Consider the following 15,348-nt stretch of genomic DNA (forward strand, 5'->3'; position numbering starts at 1 on the left):
AGTAAATTTTACTTTTTTAGACTAATTTATAAATATTGTGAATTTGCTGTGTACTATGTTAGCTGCAGAGAATGGATATATAATGAACATGAAATAACGAATTAATAGTCATAACAACTTTAATATGAAGGGATTTAAATTAAAAATACATTTATTAAAAATCTCTGCACTTAATACACATTTACAGAATTTAACACAAGAAGAAATAATACTTTTTCTCTCTAGGAAAAAAAAATCACTATATATTTTATATTAAATTTATCACAGTGTTTTAATCTTCTAGCAACAAAAATACAACGCACATAATAATCTTTTTTGTACTGCTATCAAAATGTAAGCAAACGGTATGGAGGTGTACCCTCGAGCCCAAGCAAACCACTAAGAAAGGGAGGGAGAGCGGAGGAAATGATGTCATCAGAAGCCATATCCAATCACGAGGAGTGATCGTTTCCTATGTGCGTGGCGCGGTACAGAATGCTTATTTGCTATCGGAAAATGTCACAAATTAAGATTAAAGCTGTATATTAACATTTTCTAACGCCATAACTAAGAATGACACAAGAGAGTTTCTGGGATTAGCAAGCTGCTACAGGCATTACATTTCTAATGTATTTCGTATTAGCCACTCCACTGAGTGATCTGTTAAAAGAGTAGAGGCAATAAAAGGGGACATTCTTTCCACTACAGTAAGCGAGAATGCTTTCATTGTATTGAAAGAGAAACTAACTAACCACCATGTATTGTATGTACCTGATTAAATTCGCTCTTTTATTCTCTAAACAGATGTGACAGTAGGATCATGGTATGAGAGTTTTGCTTATACAGCTGTCCAGCAAAGGAGATTTTTATGTGTAAGAAATTTGCAGATGTATGAAAAGACACTGCACCACAGAAAAAGAATGCTCAGTACCACTTTTGACAAATGATGCAGATGATAATATTAAACAGAAGCTGCATTATTTCCTAGATGGACAAGATTTTAGAGTACAAACGGATCTTTTTACTAGAAAATAGGGGCCAACCATTAATATAATAATTTATTTTTTTCCATTTTATTAATGTCATTATTATTCTAATATTAATCAATCTATTAAATTAATGTATAAAGAAACGGATTATATATCTGCACACTGAGTCTCAAAATGCTTAATAAGACACAGATCCGGATTATTACTTTTCTATCGGGAGATTATGTGATGGATGCTTTTCATCAAGTAATGTTTTTTGTCTCGGTGTATGTCTTAGCAATTTTTGAATAATTGTTGCAACTTTTATGAAACATTCTACACATGGATATTAAAAAAAGAGAGGACCATAAAGAATTGCCTTTGAATGCATGTATTCTAAACAACACTAGAAAATATTTAAGAAGTCTAAATTATTATATTTTATACTTAGGATTATAATAATTATGTCTACTGCTTAATTAAGTACTTGTAACTAACTGTCACTCTTAGAATACACTCTTATAAGTATGATGAGTTATTGACTTTTCTTAATTCTTACAGGGACACAAGCTACCCCAACAAGAAAAATAAAAGTTAACGTAAAACTCTGTTACTCACAGCTAGTGAAAACTAGACTTAAAATAATGCAACACAAATTGATAACATGTAGTGATTCAGCTGCTTTCTGGAACTTTACAGTATATGTATTTTAGCTGGGGGTTACAACTTCAGCAACGCTACGCAAAGTTGTAACACTGACTAGATTGGGCAGACAAAGCACAATTATCTTTCCACCTTTACCACTGTGAATCGTGGTGGAGTCAGTTAGCTACTGTGGACTTGTCTGTCTTTGGATTTCCTCCTAGGCAAGTGGCGGCGTATGGAGAATAAGCAATAAGATACGCTGCCGTTAATCGGAGATGGAATGGGACTGGTTTGAGCTGGTGAGTAACATAGAAGGTGCAAGAAGAAAATGGAAGAAGTCAACTTTATGTGGAGCCAACTGAAGCATTTCAGAGAAGATGAACTATTGATGTGGAAGTTACAGTGTAGGGGCGGTTGAGGATATGTGTTGCAACCAAACCGAATGATAAATTTACAGATGAAAGATAAAAACAATACAAAAGTAATAAAAATTAACATATTTACTGAATATGTACGAAGTGGTAGTATATGCAAAGTCCTTTTCATGCTTTGCTAGGATTTCTTTAACTTCAGCACTGAAAAACTAGGAGTAATGGATTCATTGAATAGACTAGCAAAATGGATTATGAAAAATCGTACGAGATCTCTTGAATGGCTGCTCAATGGTGGGTTGCCAATATTTATTAATTTCAATTCTTTGACAATTTGGCAATATAAGAGTAATATGAGTTCGTCACTTTGGTGAAGAAATAACCACCTCTACAAAGCGTGCCGATGTCAAGTACTATTTACATCTTACGTGATCAACGACTCTCTCCTTTCACTAGGCAAGTAGTAGCGGCTGTTACCATGAATCATATCACAGTTAAGGTTACTTCTTATTTTAACCCAGTCTGCTTCCCTTAAGAACTGCATAAATCTCTAGACTGAGTGAGTACATGACGAGCTAACTGTTAGTAAAACTTAAACAATATGTCAAAAGATTAAAAGTTTCACCAAAGAGTTTAGTTCCATTACTTCATTTTATTTGCATTAACTTATATAACTTTAAAATATGAAATATTTGTCAAATCTTGTTAACGTAGCTTTGGCTGTTTTAATTATTGCTTTTTTTTTTTAACTCATTACTTTTATAAAAAGTCATGTTAAGAACAGAAGCTTTAGTTTAAGCTTTCTCTTTCACATTATGTTAGGAAACTTCAAACTTATAATTATTAATTACAATATTGCCTTAAAAATTTAATTAAGTTTAAACTCAAATATTACAAAAACAAAACAATGTTTTATCAAAAAATACAATAGCATTTTAAAATCATGTTTCAGGAAACGAAGTTCCAACAATCTTTTCTGTAACTTCAAAAAGATGCACTGCTAGTTCTTTGTTCATGGCTTTCGCATCAGGTTTAACATCTTTACAGTCCCTAAAGTACTTTCCAGAAACTTTCTCCAAACAAGGATCTACAGCCAAATGGATAGAAGTCTGGGCTCCTTCCTCGCGTGACTGAAAGGAATTTATAATTTAATTCAACATATTTCAATTAAATGAGAAACACAATGCGTCTAAGTAAATTTCAAAACCAAACAAAGGCAAAAAATCCCAGTGAATCTGCCAAACAACAGCTACTAGCAACATCGTCTTTTTTGAAGATACTATCTGCTTTGCGCAAAAAAGCATAAGTGAAATTTTTGTTGATTTAAGGCAATTTATATTTGTTGTTATAGATTCACAGACTGAAGAGTGAAACACAATACCAACCTCTTCTCAAAATACAGCTATTATCCACTATTTTATTTTTAAAAAAGATGTATAACATTTCCAAATCATATTTTTTAGTTGCCAAATCTGTTATCTAATGTGGACTATGTCATATTAAGTTTTACTTTAAGCTTTTCTAACTAGTGCCAGGATATCTTTAAGATAAATAAAAAATAAATAAATAAAAAGAAATAAAAAATAATAATTTAAAAAAATCTAAAAGCTTTCCGATTTTAACGGTCGACCAAAAGAGTTTGTTAATGTATTTTACGCTCTTGCTGAGCTCATAGTCTATAATTCTGCTGTTACACTCATTCCAACCAGCCAATTTTTTTGTAAAATATTTTTTGCTTTACTATTAAGCATACTTTTCTTCGCACGTACGGCATATACAGTAGTTCAACAGCAAACTTGCAAAAATTTCAAAAGCAGCATAGCAGCATACATATAGAATTCCCGATGCAACATTATGTTGGCATATATTTTTCTGTTTCCCCCCCCCCAGTTTATCTTACCAATGTTCAGTTTTCTTACTAAGATGGCTTTACAAAACTTTCATTTTATTGTCTTTTTATTATTAATGGTTTGTGTGTTTACTTATTAAATATCACATTCTTGGTGCTTACACTACATAAAATCCGATTTAACAGCATAATAACAAAATATTTAAAAACAGCATATCTTTGGAATTTCCAACAGACAGCCTCGCCTACTGCAGATAAAATTTTTTTATTCTGTACAGTGTTGCCACTGCTCGCTTTGAAATCGTTGGGTTTTTTAAATCAAAAATTCATTAAAGTTTTACAAAATACAAAACAGCTAATAAAACAAATTCGAATCTTAAAATTCAGGGTACCAATATTCGGGTGAAGGACTATGTTATTCAAAATTTCAAAATTCAAAATTCAAATTTTGATGGTTCTAAATACTGTTATTTTTCACAGTGTGAAAAACAAACATATATTCATGCAGATTCTTCATTATTTAATTGCTTTAAACATAATATAGGGCGATAATATTTAGAGGCAACGATTTGAAAAGTGATACAACGCATTTAAGTGTTTTGATGCAAAATGCCATTTCGAGACTAATATCCCATTTGAGACTAACGTGCCTTTCGGCCTTAAAACAATTCAGTTCTTGTAATCTAATAGTACCTCCCTCCTTTTGAAAAATCACTTTCTGTTTACAATAATCACGCTTATTTACAACTGGAATCTTCTCCAAAAGGGTGTATTTACTTGACAAAGAGATGGGAAATTCAGGAATCAGTTCCACCCAATTTTGAAAAACATTTGGGAGGCGGTGCGAGGGTCACCCCTTCTGCTAACATTAATCTCTGGAGGAGAAATTCGGCTCACCATGTACAGCACAACTCCAATTATCTGAGTTCCGACTATCCGAATCGCTGATTATCTGAATCGCTTTCAGAATTTTTCAGAATCAACTGAATAAGAGAGAGAGAAAAAAAAAGGAGAAAAAGAAAAAAGAAGCTGAAGAAAAGGAAGGGAAGAGATAAGAGAAGATGAGGATGACGTGTCAATTGATGAATTTTAAAGCATTCTTTTGAAAATTCCTGGATGTTCCAAAGTTAGTGCTGAGGACACAGCAGAATGAATGGTGTGTGATTTGTCAGACCTTGGCTTCAAATTCTAAATGATGATGAACTTACTGAAAGTGTGAGACAGGGAAATATCAAGGAAGGAGATGACCTTAATGTCGAAGTTGAAGCAGACACGGGACGCATATAAGCATTCTATACCGCGCCACACACAAAGGGAAAAATCCCTCCTCGTGATTCTATATGGCTTCCGATGACTTCATTTCTTCTACGCTTAGGAACGCCTTAACTTTGCTTGGGCTCGAGGGTACATCTACATACCATTTGTTTACATTTTATTAGCAGTACCGAAAAGATTATTACGTACTTCCCCCCCCAAGAGATTACATTTTTTATAACACTGTAGTGTGGTGAATTTAATTTTAAAAAAGTGGTATTTTTCTCCCCCTAGAGAGAAAAAGTACTATTTCTTCTTCTGCTAACTTTGTAAATGTGTATTAAGTGCAGATATGCTGTTTTTAACAAATGTATTCTTAATTTAAAACCTTTCATATTAAAGGTGTTGTGATTATTAATTAATTATTTCATGTTCATTATATATCCATTCTCTGCTGATGCAATCTAGGAAAACATGAGACAAGTCAGTTTTCGGAAATAGCAAAAATGACGTTGGGAGCTAACATTACACAAGTACACAATATTTATAATCAATCTGAAAAAGTAAAATTTATTTTTGAAGTTAGACTAATATAGATTTGGAACTTGGAAATAGAGATACGCATTTTAAATTGAGTAATATTACTTTATAATTATTGCCCATTTTTAATGTGTAATATCTTTTGTACCTTTGCATAAAAATAGTATTTGTCAGAGAAGGAAGTTTTCTTTTCTTATACACGTGTATTAAATTCCACTAAAGTACTGAATGCACTTTTTTCTTTCATTTGAGGCCACAGATATATTAGAATGACATGGACATTAATATGGAAATAACGTAATATTTACAAAGGAAATATTTTCTGCAATGTGAAAAAAACGGAATAGAACAAAATTGTAATAATAATAATACACTTACTAGCACACAATGCCTTTACAGTTGGATCAAGATCACCGTACCTCGGTTTTTGCACTGAATTCATTCAGCTATTTATAAAATCTAAGCACTTCAGATATTAATAGCTAATCTAAGCACTTCTGATATTAACAGCATCTTTGAGAGATTTTATAATTTTACTATTCCATGAAACAGGAAGCAATCAGCAGAAAGCTGCAGATAAATTTTTTCGTTTCAAAGAAAATAAACGCTAATTTTCACACTTCGTTGTCACTCATGGCGTTATTTAACAAAAACAAAACCGTAAGAAGCCCACCTAAATATCATTACACAAAGAGAAAATGATGTCATCTGAAAGTATGTCCAATCACAAGTACAGAGGTTTCTCTGTGCGCGTGGCGCGGTACAGAATGCTTACATGTACGACCATGAGCTAGTGAAGCGTTTGCCAGCCTTGAAACTGCACTGAAGTGGATGGAGCGTCAACCCGAGTGTGACCACATGCAATTTCTCGTTGTTAATCGGATGCGTGACTTGGCTGCCAGAAAACGGATGAAGACAATCAAACAGCTTACTCTGACCGAGATGTTCAGCAAGCAATGACTTTCAGCACTTTTAAGAACTGTACAATACTCTATATAACATGTACGTAAAAGTTTTGCCTTTTCATTTTAATTAAAATCTCTTTTTCTTTAAAAATAGTTTTTTCTCCCATTTTCAACATACAGTACAGACAGTAATTAATTAAAGTGTACGTAGAACCTTTCTTCGGGAAAGTCCAACTGTCCGAATGGGGGTCAGGTCCCAGTTGATTCAGATAATTGGAGTTCTACTGTATTCTGAGTGCCCCCTGCTGCAGAGATACTATACACTTACAAACATCTATGCTTGACCACTATACTAGCTAATGACTGTTTGAAAGAAACAAAAAATTAAAGGTCCATAAACAGTCTCGGTTATAAAAAGTGCGGAGGGGCACACATGATCAGTAAACTGACCATAGCTCTCTTTCAAACTATAAAAATCATACTCATTATATTGGTCATCACTGTTTTAAAACGTTAAATGACATCCACTTTTGCAGCAGTTCAGAAAAACATAATAAGAGTAATGATCACTTTAACAATGAATTTTAGAAGCTCTATGAATTTACCAATAAGACGAAATACAGGTATACAAAAGAGAGAAGAGAGCTAAAGCAGTTCCTTCAAATTCCGATTTATTATGCTTCCAGTTTTAAAGTTTGGAAAGTGCATTGCATTTTAAGAAATAAAATGAAGATAAATATACCTTTCCAACCACGATAAATAATATCCTGGGCAAGATACTTAAATAGCCACTGGCAGCATCAAAAATACTTGTCTTCACGGCACCTGGATGTGCACTGTTTGCTGTAACACCTAAACACAATGATATATTAATATTGCAGAAATACTTTTTATTGCACAAATTCACAAAAAGAAACAATCTAAGATAAAAGTATTAATAAACCATCGGAGTTTTTTTAATTCGAAATCCTTATGTTTCAGCTATGAAAGTTGCATATTGTTATGAATTTTGCACACTGGGGGGGGGCAGTTCTATATCTCCCGTTCTACTGGGCCGATTGACAAAATTTAAATTGTGTTTTCATGTCTCGAAAGCGCGACTTACGACATATATTAGACTTATGTCTAGCATTGTTCTACTATAGGTATTTTTACAAAAATTCAGACTTATTCTGAAAAGACATGCCACTATTTTTCCATATTTCGATTCTACGACTCAAATTCTGCCAAAAGGTTTTGTAAGAATCGCACGAGTAATTTTTAAAAAATTAGCTCTCAAAAGTTTAGCTCCTCAATGCTAATTGAATTTGGTATATATTTATTAATCTCTCTTTTTGTATTAAACTTATTTGATTCTTTCTCCACATTTTGAAATTAAGGTTCATTCCAAATAAACTTCGGCCATTTTTTAAGCTTTATTTCTAAAATTTGTATTTAAAAATAATTTTTGTGAATTTTTCGAAAACAATTTTGAATTATAACCGATAAAATGTTTACCATCATTTTAAAATAGATGTATTTCTACTAAGCCTACCTGAAAAAAAAAATAGAGTTTTTTATTCAAAATTTTCGAAGACATACATGAATTTATATGCTGGCACATTTTGAAATTTGGCATATTTGTTGAAAACTATAAAACATCAAATGTGGTTTAGGCACTTTGTAAAATTATTTGAAAGTAGGAACGATGTGTCTTTTTCCCTTCATGCACAATGTAGAAAGGGAAAAGAAAAGTGGTTGCTATAAATTAAGAAGTTCGGCAAGTGAATTATTCGTGGCGCAAACTGAAAAAATACAGCAAGATAAATTTTTTAATTTCTCCGTAAATTTCGCCCCAAATTTTACAAAATTTAATATTTAGACATAATTCGAGTCGTAGAACCGAAATATGAAAACAAAATGGTATGTCATTTCAGAAAATTTCAATTTTGTGTCAGAATACCTATGTTAGATTGGCCCACCAGTGGCCGAGCCGTAAAGTCACTGAACACTGGTAGTTCGGTCCGAGGTTCGAATCCCACGAACGGGCTGTCTGCATGAGAGTTTTCGTGGTTTTCCCCATGTGTAACGTGTATACGAGCCAGTTTTCCTTAGAAAGTCCTCCACGAAGGCATCCCTCCCCTTAGGCAGATAGCCCTCGAGGCTTTGTCATAATCACACACCCACACCTATATTAGATTAATGCTATATATAAATCTTGAATTTCGTCAATCGGCCCAATAGAACGAGAGATATAGAACTGTGCCACCCCCTTTTTTTGCGCAGTGTACATTATTTGCTAAAAATTGATGTAATGAGTTTGTATAGTTTCTAGTAGCAAATTCAAATGCCCATTTTTAATTTGTTAAAAAAAAATATAATTTCACGATGCTTCTTTATTTTAATTTCTCAGTGATTGCCAAACATGATACAGTCAAAAGTCTTTAATCTGGACTGGTCAGGACTTCGGCGATTCCGGATTATCGCTTTTTCCGGATTATAGATCATCAGTTTAAATCTGGTAAGATGGCATGCAGAAATTATAAAATTAAAAATATGAAACCATAATTTATGAAATAAAGAGCAATTATGATCTAAAGGGTATCAAAATTTACAAGAAAAAGCTTAATATTTATTTGTTTACTTTATTAAACATTTCTTTCAATGAGCGCATGCGTAAAGCATACATTACGTATAGTCGAAATTATAAAATTGCAACCAGAAAACTATTTGATGTGTATTCGTGATATTTATAATGACGAGGAATTTGATTTAAATCATATGAAAGATGGAGTACATCGAGATGAAATGCTACTGTTAGTAAGGAATTATAAGCCGAATAAAATAAAAACATCTGCCCTGAAGATAAGTATAGTTCTGACAGATCAACTTTCAGTTTATTGCACGCCGCAATGTTTACCCCCTCCCCCAATGCAGAGCAGCGTGAAATTGATAAACAGATTTCAGAATGGTTAGAGGAACAAAGGATATGCATTTATCTATTTTTTGCAGCAATTCCATTTTTTGTTTGATGGACATCCAAACATGCTTTCACTTTGTAGATCCTTTGGCAGCTCCAGAATCGGAAATTCTTTTTGACATAATTGAAAGTTCAAGCTTACTTTTATAAAATTGCTCTAACAGTCTGCAAAAAATAATAAGTCGGATCCAATTAGAAGATTAAGGAACAACGCAATCTGCAACATTAACTGAAATAAATAATTAGATAATTTTAACTTAGCTTATACTGTTATACATTAAACGCGCATGTGTAAACATATTATGCGCATGCATAAACGTATTATGCATTTACACATGCGCAGAAAATTTGTAGCTTTGAGGTCCGGATTATGGACGTCCATATTAAAGACTTTTAACTGTAAAAAGAAATATTAATGTTATTGATAGATTTAGCTAAGGAAGATGCATTACCTTTTCCAGATAACCTGATTGCAAGTCCTTGAGTGAAAAGAATATTGGCCAGTTTAGAGTTTGCATAGACGGTGAAATCTGAATGCTTCTTACTGTTCTTTAAGTCATCTGGATCAAGCTTGGCATATGAATATGAATCAGATGATACATTTATAATACGACTTAAGGCACTTTTCTTTAACAGACCTTCAAATAAAAAAGAAATTAACTTTTAAGAGGGTAAAACACCACTTAAAGGAAATAAAAAATAACAAGCAAATAAAAGTAATAATTGAAAAAAGAACTACATTTGCATAAAATATATCAATGTCACGAAAAAAATCTCTTCTTAATCCTTTTAATTCCATTTTAGAATTCTTTTCGGCAAAGACAGTCCTTTATTCTTTCCGTACGTACAGATGTCACGCAAAAACATCCTTCAAATGAATTCGAGAGCAATCAAAATGGGTATTTTTATTTAATAATGATACCTGAAATTTTTCGTGCTTACAATACTTGCTTTGCGCCGCACAAGAAAGCAAAAATGGAGCATTTTAAACAAATTTCAGGGGACTTAAAATCCTACAAATACGTGTCATGATTGAAAAATAGAAAAAGATAAATTAAGTATATAACTTAGCATTATTAACTAATTTATGATTTGGAATTTACTGTTATTGTACAAAGCATATTAAAATGGAATTTTTAAACAAAGTTTATGAAATAAGTAAACACATTCAAACTCCGAATATGTTTACTTAACATTCATTATGTTTCATATGCTGTGGTAATCATACAGTACTTTAAAAGGTAATTTCATCTTCTACATCTCTGAATAGTGCATTATTTAAAGGAACATTCTGAGTTTTATTCAGTACTACAGGATAACAGAAGATATATTATCAGCCAAAAATGAAGGCAAAAATGAAGAAAGAAGAATAAAAATGAAGTTCAATAGAACGACCATTATTTTTGCCCTTTCTGAAAAAAAAAGTTTTTTTTTTCTTGACATTCGAGAACAATTTTTGCTTTTTTTTTTCCTTGCAATTCCACTGTACTCAAAATTCAATAAATTCTGCAGGAAGAATGCTTGTATTTCCACATAAATTTCTGAATTTTCGGTTGAGGTTTTTATAGCTTTAATTATTCTACATGCAAAGATCATCAACAATTTAAAAGTTGCTAAAGTGGTACTAAGCCTAACGAAGCCGTCATTTCTTTACATTTGAAATTCTTAGTATAGTAGAGAACTAAGTTGGTACACCAAATTCAGTGTCATTCTGCTCAATGAAGTCAAAAGTTTACTTTTAATTTTGTGCACCAAAAACTTTGTCGTCCATCCCGTTGACCGAATTGCTTGTTTAGCCTAGAAACTTTAATATTAATTGTACTTTTTTTAACTGTATTTGGTGTTTTAAGTGTTTCTGTATTTTACAAATTTTAATGAAAATATATTGAGTTTTTATGTATTTTTGCCTTGTTGCGAAGTCAGAATTGAATTGATTGAATGGGAACTATATCCCTAATGAAATTCGACGAAATAAGTTTAAAAGAAAAGTGCATAATTTAGAACGTCGTACAAGAAAGTCATGTGGTGTCCACATCAGATAGTTTAAATCCTGATGCCTATTCATCTACATGTTTGGCATTCTAAGTTCATTTCATAAAGAGCCACATTATTCCAATACTTTATAAAGTGGTACCTCGACATACGAGTTTAATTCATTCTGTAACCTTGCTCGTATGTCAAATTGCTCGTATCAAAGCAATTTTCCCCATTGAAATTTATTGAAATGCCATTAATCCGTTCCAGCTCCCAAAACACCACCTCAGTTGTTTTTGTTAAGTGTTTTTGAATAAGAAAAATGTATTTACAAGAAGAAACATTTATTTATAAATAACAAATACATATTCTATAAAAACAGAATTAAAAGAAAAAGTGAAGTGCTTACGGAAGCGTTTAATTTTCGTCACTGGTCTTCGCTTCTTTCGTCACGCTGTGCTCATTTTCACCTGCAGATTGTTTAAAAAAACTCTCCAAGGAGGTTTGTTTCTTCCTCCCTTTCAGGATATTGCGGAAATGAGTTAGGCAAGTTTCGTTGAACAACTCCGATGCAAGACCAGTTAAAACTTTTTTGGGGTGATTTTTATCCCCGAACCCTACAACTTTCTCCCACATTCTCAAGATCTCCTTTATATCTCTTGTAGGGATAACCTCCTCCATCTCTGGCTCCTCTTCAGAACTAATTTTTCGTTGAACCACAGTATGCTGCTGCGGATGTAGATCGTGTAACTCCTCAGTTGTCAGCTCCTGAGACTGTTCCTCAACGGGTTCGTTCACATCTCTCTCATCCACCTCCAGACCCATGGATTTTCCCAGAGAAACAAGTCTAGTCTGAGGTGAGAGAAACTGTTAGCCGCTGCACACGACACCAACATGCGCGTGCATGTTGCGGTTGTGTGCAGCGGTGTAGTGTGCGATTCCTCGTATCTCAAATCTTACTCTCATCTCAAAGCAAAATATCGCTCACTCAGCGGCTTGTATCTCAAAACACTTGTATATTAGGGGACTCGTATATCGAGGTACCACTGTATAAAGAAAACTCTTGACAGAGGTGAAGAAACATTTGTAAAATTACTAATAAATAAAAAAAAATCTTTCAAGATATCATTTCAATGGGATTTATTTAATTATCTTAGTTTACGAAAAGTTTCCGTAATTCTACTATAAGTCGTAGACGCAGCGGCATAATTTAAAATATCTCCAAATAATAGGAGAAATTAATAAATCCCCAGAAAGTCATAAGATTTATTTTACTTCAAATACAGCAATCAGAAGCAACCTTTAATTAAATTTTAAAAAAATATATTTAGACATAAACTTATTTTTAATACCGTAATTTCCGGAAGAAAGGCCGCATCAGCGTAAACGCCGCACTCGAGAAAAATGGCGGGAAAAAAAATTAAAATTACACAGAAACGCCGCAATAGATTAAATTGCGCGTGACATCGTCGTGGGCCGTATAGATGCAAAAACTCAACCTAAGTCCTGATATATGACATACCAGTTAAAAAAAATGCATGAAATGAAACCATAACTCAAAAATAAATTAAAGGTAAGAAATGTATAGCTTCTGTGCCGTTTAAAGACATTTTCAAAAATTTTCCGCTCCCTAATTAAAAACTATCCAACAAGTACTTGTACCCAAACTGATGGATTTGTATTTGGCAGAATGCCAAGAAAAATCCATTCATGCTGAAGGTGAAATAGGTCAGATTTCGTTATTTCGAGGCAGGTGGAGTCGTGTCCACCTTTGAAAAAAATTGCAGAAAAGGCAGGGGTGGGGAGAGGATGGGTCCTGGAAGATTCATCGAATGTCAGAGGAGAGAGACTATTCAAACTGATGAGAATGTTGATTTGAAAAGGGGAAGAATGTTATTGTTCTGAGATCTCGTTTAGGGTGAATAAGGCATGTAGGTCCGTTCAAGGGAAAGAATGTAAACAAAATAACGTTCGCAAAAAACAACTGAGTGGTCTTTTGTGTGGGAACAGCACCAGTCTATGCACAATGACAAGGCCATCCAAACTATGTACAATGACCATCATAGGAAATATTTTATTTTTAGTGCACCTAAACGCCGCATGGGTAGAAATGCCTCACCCGCTGAAAATTTAAGTTTTAAACACGTAAACGGCGCGGCATTTCTTCCGGAAATTACGGTAACTCCATAGGTTATAAATATTTCTGCGAAATACCCAGCGGCGGTGAGATAGCTTTAGGTGTTAGGGTTGCCATAAAGTAGCATTAAAAGGCAGGGTTGCCACATTTGGCGCGAAATCACCCACTTGTCGATATTTGGTGCCAAAATCGGCAATATGCCATAGACCAGCGGTTCTCAACCTTTTGACTAGCGCGTACCATCTAAACACAAACTGAAAAACCTTAGTACCACCACTACATTTTACAATAATTATTTTTCTATTTCTCAATCGAAATATTAAATATATATATATTTCGCTATTTGCACAACCTATTGAATATTTGTATTAAATATGCACACATAAAAAATATTAGATTAAAAATTGGTTACCATTTTAATTAGCAAAATATAAGTCATAATACATTAATTCTAAAATCTAGTGTGAAATTTGGCTCTGTTTAAAAGAGACCAATGTCTTTATGTCTGGTCTTACTTCACTTAGTTTTAGCCACAAATTAGGATCCACTGTTAGTTTTGTTCTGTATTTACTTTTCAAATATAACATGGAAGAAAATCCTTGTTCGCATGAATAGGTTATGCAAAAAGGCAATAAAAATTTAATACCTTTATTAGAAATGCCTTTAAATTATTTTTCTCGGTTCAGCCGAAAGTTAACAAGTGATTATTTTTGAAATTTTCAGCTAAGAGTTTGATCACAAGAAATTTCTATCAATTGTTCTTTTCCTTCACGAGATTTTTGAATTTAATAGTTAAAAAAATCTGTTTCTTTATGTACCACCGGCTGAGAATCGTTGCCATAGACAAAGCGAGAACATATTCTTAGCAGTTTTCTCAAGAATATTCTTGAAGGTAGATTAAAGCTATATATACCCAGCTTGTACGCGGAGTAGTTAGTGCCTTGAGTTCAAAGATTAGCTTGAGAGCTATAGACCGAGTCGGGAACTGTATTTTAGTGCTTTGCCATGAAACTGTCTTCACAGTTATAGTTTGAAAATTGTGTTACTGATCGTTTCATAGTGTATTTATCGTAGTTTTTCGACGACTGTAAACGGGTCTTTCGAACTGTCTTGTGTTAACAGTGTTTACCGGCGAAAAAATTGTGTTTAGATTCTTTACCAAGTGTGATCATCAGTTACACCAAATCCACGAATCCATAAACGCAACAATATTATGATTAACTTTCAGGTCTTGCCTACTGTTCAGAAAACAACTCACATTCTTAAAATCCCCATTAATGGAAATATCCCACATGTGGACTATTGGCTATAAGACCAGTAATTTAGCATTCTCATCTATCATTAACATATAATACAAATATACAAACTAGTTTAGGAACTTTCTTACACTGCTTTTGATATCGGTCATAGGCATTTAAACATTTTAATATAAAAAGTAATAATCATTAACCAAGTTGTGTTACATAGCTCGCTAACCATAACAGTAAAATTCACATTTTATGTTAATTCTTAATTTCGGCATTTTAGATAATAATTACTCTTTGAAAAATTATTTTTGTCATAAAAAGATAATACATATAAAAAGATAAAAAAAAATTCCCTTGAATTTTCAAGGGTATCATGTTTACCTATTAAAAGCAAAGTGAAGAGAAAGTGGCCTAAGTAATTGGCTTGCATGATTTTGTCGTAACCATCTTCAGTTAATTCTTTTCCTTCTCCTTTAATAAATAAATAAATAAAATAATTATTAAAAATTAATCTTTTACA

General features: G+C 32.9%; 1 pseudogene across 1 annotated transcript in view; it reads right to left on the reverse strand.

Moving 5' to 3' along the window:
* Nucleotides 1-2,803: 2,803 nt before the first annotated feature.
* LOC118184547 (retinol dehydrogenase 12-like) overlaps nucleotides 2,804-15,348 on the reverse strand; it is a 35,415-nt pseudogene continuing 22,870 nt past the window's right edge. The window contains exons 4-7 of the transcript XR_015040255.1: nucleotides 15,210-15,299; nucleotides 9,923-10,108; nucleotides 7,254-7,363; nucleotides 2,804-3,093 (exon numbers count right to left, since the gene is read on the reverse strand). The product of XR_015040255.1 is annotated as a retinol dehydrogenase 12-like (transcript). The remainder of the gene's footprint in view (nucleotides 3,094-7,253; nucleotides 7,364-9,922; nucleotides 10,109-15,209; nucleotides 15,300-15,348) is intronic.

This window comes from Stegodyphus dumicola, chromosome 1 (assembly GCF_044657685.1).
Source record: "Stegodyphus dumicola isolate Sdum_Otavi_A_Nest chromosome 1, ASM4465768v1".
Lineage (NCBI taxonomy): Eukaryota > Metazoa > Arthropoda > Arachnida > Araneae > Eresidae > Stegodyphus > Stegodyphus dumicola.